The sequence below is a fragment of the Bufo gargarizans genome, chromosome 8, assembly GCF_014858855.1.
Source record: "Bufo gargarizans isolate SCDJY-AF-19 chromosome 8, ASM1485885v1, whole genome shotgun sequence".
In the NCBI taxonomy this organism is placed as follows: domain Eukaryota; kingdom Metazoa; phylum Chordata; class Amphibia; order Anura; family Bufonidae; genus Bufo; species Bufo gargarizans.
Window position 1 is genome coordinate 19,926,051 of NC_058087.1, and position 6,000 is coordinate 19,932,050.

Genomic DNA, 6,000 nt, shown 5'->3' on the forward strand with positions numbered 1-6,000 from the left:
ATGAGGGGCACTCCCCCACCCAATCACCACCATGTCTTCCTGATCCCCTCTGTGATCAACATGCTGCTGTGTATATATATGCAGACATACAGAGCAGCCGTTCAATCGCCACCTTGAGGGGTAGCGGAAGAGGTCAGCATTTTAGGAGGACAGATGCAAGTGGCTACCACTAGGGGGAGCATATAACTTACAACATACTAGCGAAAGGCTCTTAAGCTCCCTCTAGTGGTGTCTACAGTCATCCAGAATTCCGCTATTGAGTTCTACAACTATGTAGAACATTTAGAGCTCCTTATAAGAAAAAACAAACCCTAGTGGTAGTAAAGGTATGATAATAAATCAAATCACCTAATAAATAATCATAGGAATTTGTACCAAACAAAAAGCATAACATTTTAAAGGTGCAGATTTGCCTTCTTTAAAAACAAACCCTAGTTTTCATTTCAGTAAGATAATTATGGGGTACATGGCTACTGGGATCCCTAGTCAGTTGTGAGCCTCCAGGCTCGGACTGGCCCACAGGGGAACAGGTGAATCTCCGGGTGGGCCCCTAGTCCCCCTACCCCCTGCTCAAGTGGCACATGTCACAGTAGACTGCCATAGATAGGCTGGCTGAGATGCTATACGGTACATTGCGCATGTCCATATAAAATAAACTGGGTAGTGTGGGTAGGTAGTATTTGCATGTAGCTTTACAGTGGTCCCCAGAATGAATTTTACTGGTTGGCCCTTGGTACCCCAGTCTGACACTGATCTACTGGGGGTGAAAACTTGGTCAGGACTCTACCCTCTAATGTAGCTCTACAACAGCTGGAGGGCCGCAGTTTGAGGATGTCTGCTCTAAAGGAATAACTTTTATCAAATCGGGCAGTGGAAAAAATGTCCCAGAGGTCATTGAAAGGGGTTTAGGCGGAAACCCTTCTGTCCTGTGTGAGGGGCCTTGTTGGATCATTGCTATGGGGCCCTTACTTCTCTATGTACGCCACTAGCTGTAAGCAGGGCCGGACTGGCCTGCCGGGATATCGGGAAATTTCCCTCTAGGCCGGCAGGCCTGAGTGCCGCAAGGCCGTGGCCCTGGTGACAAGTGGGGGCGGAGGAGATGAGCGCTCCTCTCCATAGTCAACCGGCGACACAGATGTCTATGCTGCGGCAGGGGAGGGAGAGGCGTGTCCCCTCCTGTTCCCCTGATGGGCTGCTGGCCTAGTGCTGGCAGCCTATCAGAGGCCGGTGCAGGCGCACTGCCTGAGCTGTGTAGCGAGGGACACAGGCCGGAAGAGGCCTGCATCGCATTGCTGGAGGTAAGTAGAAGGGCTGTTTCACACGAGCGGATGCCGTGCGTGGCATCCGCTCCGTGAAAGAGTGCCAAGACCCGATGCAGACTGCAGAGGCACGGAGCATTAACATGACTGATAATGCTCCGTGCCTCTCTGTGATCTCTTTACTACGAAATCACAGTTGTCACCGTGATTTCGTAGTAAAGAGATCACAGAGAGGCACGGAGCATTATCAGTCATGTTAATGCTCCGTGCCTCTGCAGTCTGCATCGGGTCTTGGCACTCTTTCACGGAGCGGATGCCACGCACGGCATCCGCTCGTGTGAAACGGCCTTAAATGTTAGATTATTTATATATATATATATATATATATATATATCAAGGGGGCGGCACATAAGGGGGGGATGACTACTGGCACATAAGGGGCGGCTACTGGCACATGATTGGGGGCATCTATTGGGGAACTTATTACTGGCAGATTATTGGGTGGCACTATAGGGGCATCTACTGAGGCTAAAAAGAAGGGGTATTTTATATGGGGGGGTCTGTATAGGGGCATTTTATACTGGGACACAGTATGGTGGGTACTATGGGGGTCATCTACGGGGGCACTGAGAAGGGGTATTTTTTATTGGCACATTATGGGAACATTAGCTCAACTGTGGGCATTACAAAGGGGTATGTTTTGCACATTATAAGGAGAATTATTACTACTGGGGGGGCATTATGGTGGGCTTTATTACTCCCCCATGGTATGACCCCCTAGTAGCAGCACCAGCCTCTCCCTGCTCTGCTATCCCTCTGCCCCTTCTCCAAATCCTTATGAAATCTTTCTCATTAGGATAAAGCACAACATCAGCTCCGCAGAGCCCCCGGCCAAGTGTGGAAGTGGCGTCCGAGATCCCCAAGTGCCGAGCCAAGTAACTAAGTTTTTATGTGAAATATGTTTGTTTGTAGTTGATCTTTATTATCGATTTTACATTGCAGATTTTATTTATTTTTTGCAGCATATGGGTGAGATTTTATAATATTTTTATTATTTGGTCGAAAGGCTAATTGGGGGGGGATTGTAACAGGACTGCCGTAGAATATCTAAAATGGCTGGTCAAGTAAAATGTTGCATGCAACAATCATTAAATAGGTGGCCAACAAAAAAGGGGCGGGTCAAAGGGCGTGGTAAAACACTGTCTGAGCATGCTGAGAGTTGTAGTTTTGCAACAGTTGGAGGCATCCTGGTTGGGAAAACACTGATAATATGAACAATGGGGGTTCTACAAAAGAGCTATCGTGGGGCAAAGTTCATATTCGTGTTTACACACTTGTTTTAAAATGAACGCTTTCTCTTATAAACAAGTAAATAATGACGTGGGGCTGGTGTGCAACTTTTTCCAGGGCTGGTCTTTATCCCCAGTCCGGCCCTGGCTGTATGTCAGCTGTATTGTGCCCATTACATTATACAAATACCAATGTTTGTTAAAGGGCGTCTGTCACCTCCATATGGCCATATACAGCGCTTACATTGCCCTATAGCACATCTATACATGAATGTTAGGGTACCTTTTGTCTTTTTCTTTACACTTGCAGAAGCTGGAAAAACTAACTTTGATTCGTATGCAAATGAGCACCCGCAAGTGCCCAGGGGCGGCGTTCACTGTGTTGGAGCCCAGGCTGCTCTGCATTTTTTTCATTGTTTCCCCCACCCCAGCCTCTGCCTATGCCCGCCCTCCTATTCCCTTACGTCATCCTTCGGTATGGCCGAGATCCCGCTCCTGTGCACTGCCTCGCTGGTCCGGAGCATGCGCACTGCGATGCCCATAGTGGGCACAGCATCGCTTTACCAATGCGCGTGCATCGGCAAATGCCACATTCGCATTTGCCGACCGAAGGATGATGCAAGGGAATAGGAGGGCGGGAATAGGCAGAGGCTGGGGTGGGGGAAACAATGAAAAAAGGCAGAGCAGCCTGGGCTCCAACACAGTGAACGCCGCCCCTTGGCACTTGCGGGTGCTCATTTGCATACGAATCAAAGTTTGTTTTTCCAGCTTCTGTAAGTGTGAAGAAAAAGACAAAGGTACCCTAACATTCATGTATAGCTGTGCTATAGGGCAATGTAAGCGCTGTATATGGCCATATGGAGGTGACAGACTCTCTTTAAACATGTTTTTAGAACAAAATTTGCCAGTTTTGTGCTTTTTTTTTATCATCTGTAACTATAAAGGGACCAGAACTTAGAGACCTACCGGAATTTTTTTTTATAAAATAGAACCGAAAGTTGACAGGGGTTAGGAGAAGCATGAACGACCATTTCAGCATTGGTCACGATGGTTGTTGTCCAGTTTTTGTGGGAGTATTGGCTGCAAAATCATCATTAGTTCCATTTTGTTCATGAGCAGGGGACCCTTTTATGATTTCTGTTAGAATTGGTAACTATTTTTATGGTGTTCAGAGTTGGATTTGTAATACATTTATTCAGAATTGAAGCCAGTATCGAGGCTGATACTCTGGGTATGGGTGGGGGGGGACAGCACCATGAATTTAGGGAGGTGATGGCTATCATTTTTATGTTCATCCTGATTTGTTGGTTGTTTTAGTTGGTTCTCCCTTTGCAGGTGTTGAATGTACAAGTAGGTGAATAGTTGGACGCTTTCTGTATACAGGTCGTTTCGGAAGGCCACATGCCAATCCAGGGTTCATGCTTTGGATTTGTATCCGTTTTTATTGCAGAATGACAAGGGCCTTTGCAGGACATACATTTTACCATAGATTGATGTGGCCAGTCATGACCACAATGGGGCATTTGGCAAGTATTAATATATTGAGTCGATTCTACATGATGAATTATTTATGCAAAAAAAATAAAAGTTAGGAAGTGATTGCCTTGATGAAGTCAGACTTGGAAAGAGTCGGCAGTAATGTGGTCTGACGTGATGTCTGGATGAGTACGGCCTAGAATAAGGATCCTGGACACCATCGAGTGGGACAGACAGTTGTTGAATATCAGGGTGTCTAGATATGTGCAATACCTTGAAGATGATTCCTTGAGACACAGGTTTATAGAGGGTGGCAGTGTGGGTTTGTTGTTGCCTGATGGCATTCATTTGGATGATGTGGGCAATGATATGTTCTTGTCCAGGATGTTTTGAAGAGCATCTGTCAGCAAATTTGTACCTGTTGCTCCTAAAGGCTCATTTGCATATATTAAACCACCATGTGGACACATATGAACATGGGACCAACACAGACGCCTTCAGCTGCCAAGCGCACATGTAACAGGTCAGGCAACCAAAAATAGTAAAACCGCAGCCCTCTCTTGTCTCATTAATTTCTTTATTCCATCACATCCATGCGACGTTTCGACCTGGACGGTCTTTTTCAAGCAACTGACAATACATCATTACCAGGCTTAAATACCCTCCTTTATGCTCCTTAATACCTGGTACCTTAGAAAATCACATCTGTGATGTTGGGATTCTCTTCCTGTAGCACCAAAGTTTGTTGGTTTTTTGTTCAGCCAAATCGAATAGGTAAGAGTCAGTGATAGCCATTCCTGCATTATCTTTTGGACGTGGTATGGTGCCCTACCTCATCTACACCAGGCAATCAATGGCCAGAGACAGTAATGTCAGTATAGACTTCACATGACACTTCTGGTGGACCAGAAGTGGAGAAGGGAGTTCTGCTCTTGAACCAGAGCGCCACCTCTGCATCCTGCCTGACGATATGAAAAGGGGTTCTAGGTTACCGGAGAACCTCTCTAACTAGATTTCCATGACACTCTACAGAAAATAGTTCTTTCGTCGAAGCAAATTTGAAAAATCTATTTGACATTTTTTACTGAACATTACTTTTTGGTTTAACTCCTAAAAATAAATATTATTGACTATAGCTGAGACATTTGTTTCCTTCTGTCCCCAGTGGGGCTCATAGACAGTCTTTTGGGAAGCCTGTTTACCTATTTCTTTTAGGGTGTGGGAGGAAACACTGGGAGATGTTGTTTGCGTGGGTTTCATTCACATATCCATGCCGATGTTGTCCTTGTGCAGCTCCAATTGCTCATAGATATATTTTGCCATGATGAAAGATTATAGATGTTCTCTGAATAATTCACTTGGAATAATTTGAGGGCTATAATCGGCTTCTCTTCAGCAGTCCTATAGAGATGAAGGGAGTGACCATCTGTCCGTTCACTTGGGGAAGGGGGGGGGGAACCCTGGTGATTCCCAGAGGTCAGACCCCCACCACTCAGATTTTAAAGGATCGTTGATGCGTTCTAGTGGGACAACCCTTTAAATTTTTCTTCTTTCCAGGCAACTAATTTGCATACTTTTCCCATGAAGCATTGCTAAGTCTCCATACACAACCTGGATCTCTTCAATGAGGACCAGTAGTCCTCCCAGATCCTTAATTTGTTTTTTTTTATTATGTCATAGATTTTTTATTTTTTATGATGCCTTGATATGTCACCTTTATGGCATGAGCTTTAATAGAAGGGGCAAAAAGTAGGTCTATAGGGGACAACCCCTGCAATAGTGGAGTGAGTGTGGCTAGAATTTTGTATTGTTTAATGTTCTTTTACTTTCATTTTTAGGTAGGCAAATTCCCTTTCGAAACCTACTTGTCTATAAAATGTGTAGTATCTCTTTAAATAAAAAATGTTTACAGATGAGTGAGTAGTCGTATCCCGTCCCCCTCCTTCCTAGTCACTCAGTTTTTTTTTTTAACATTA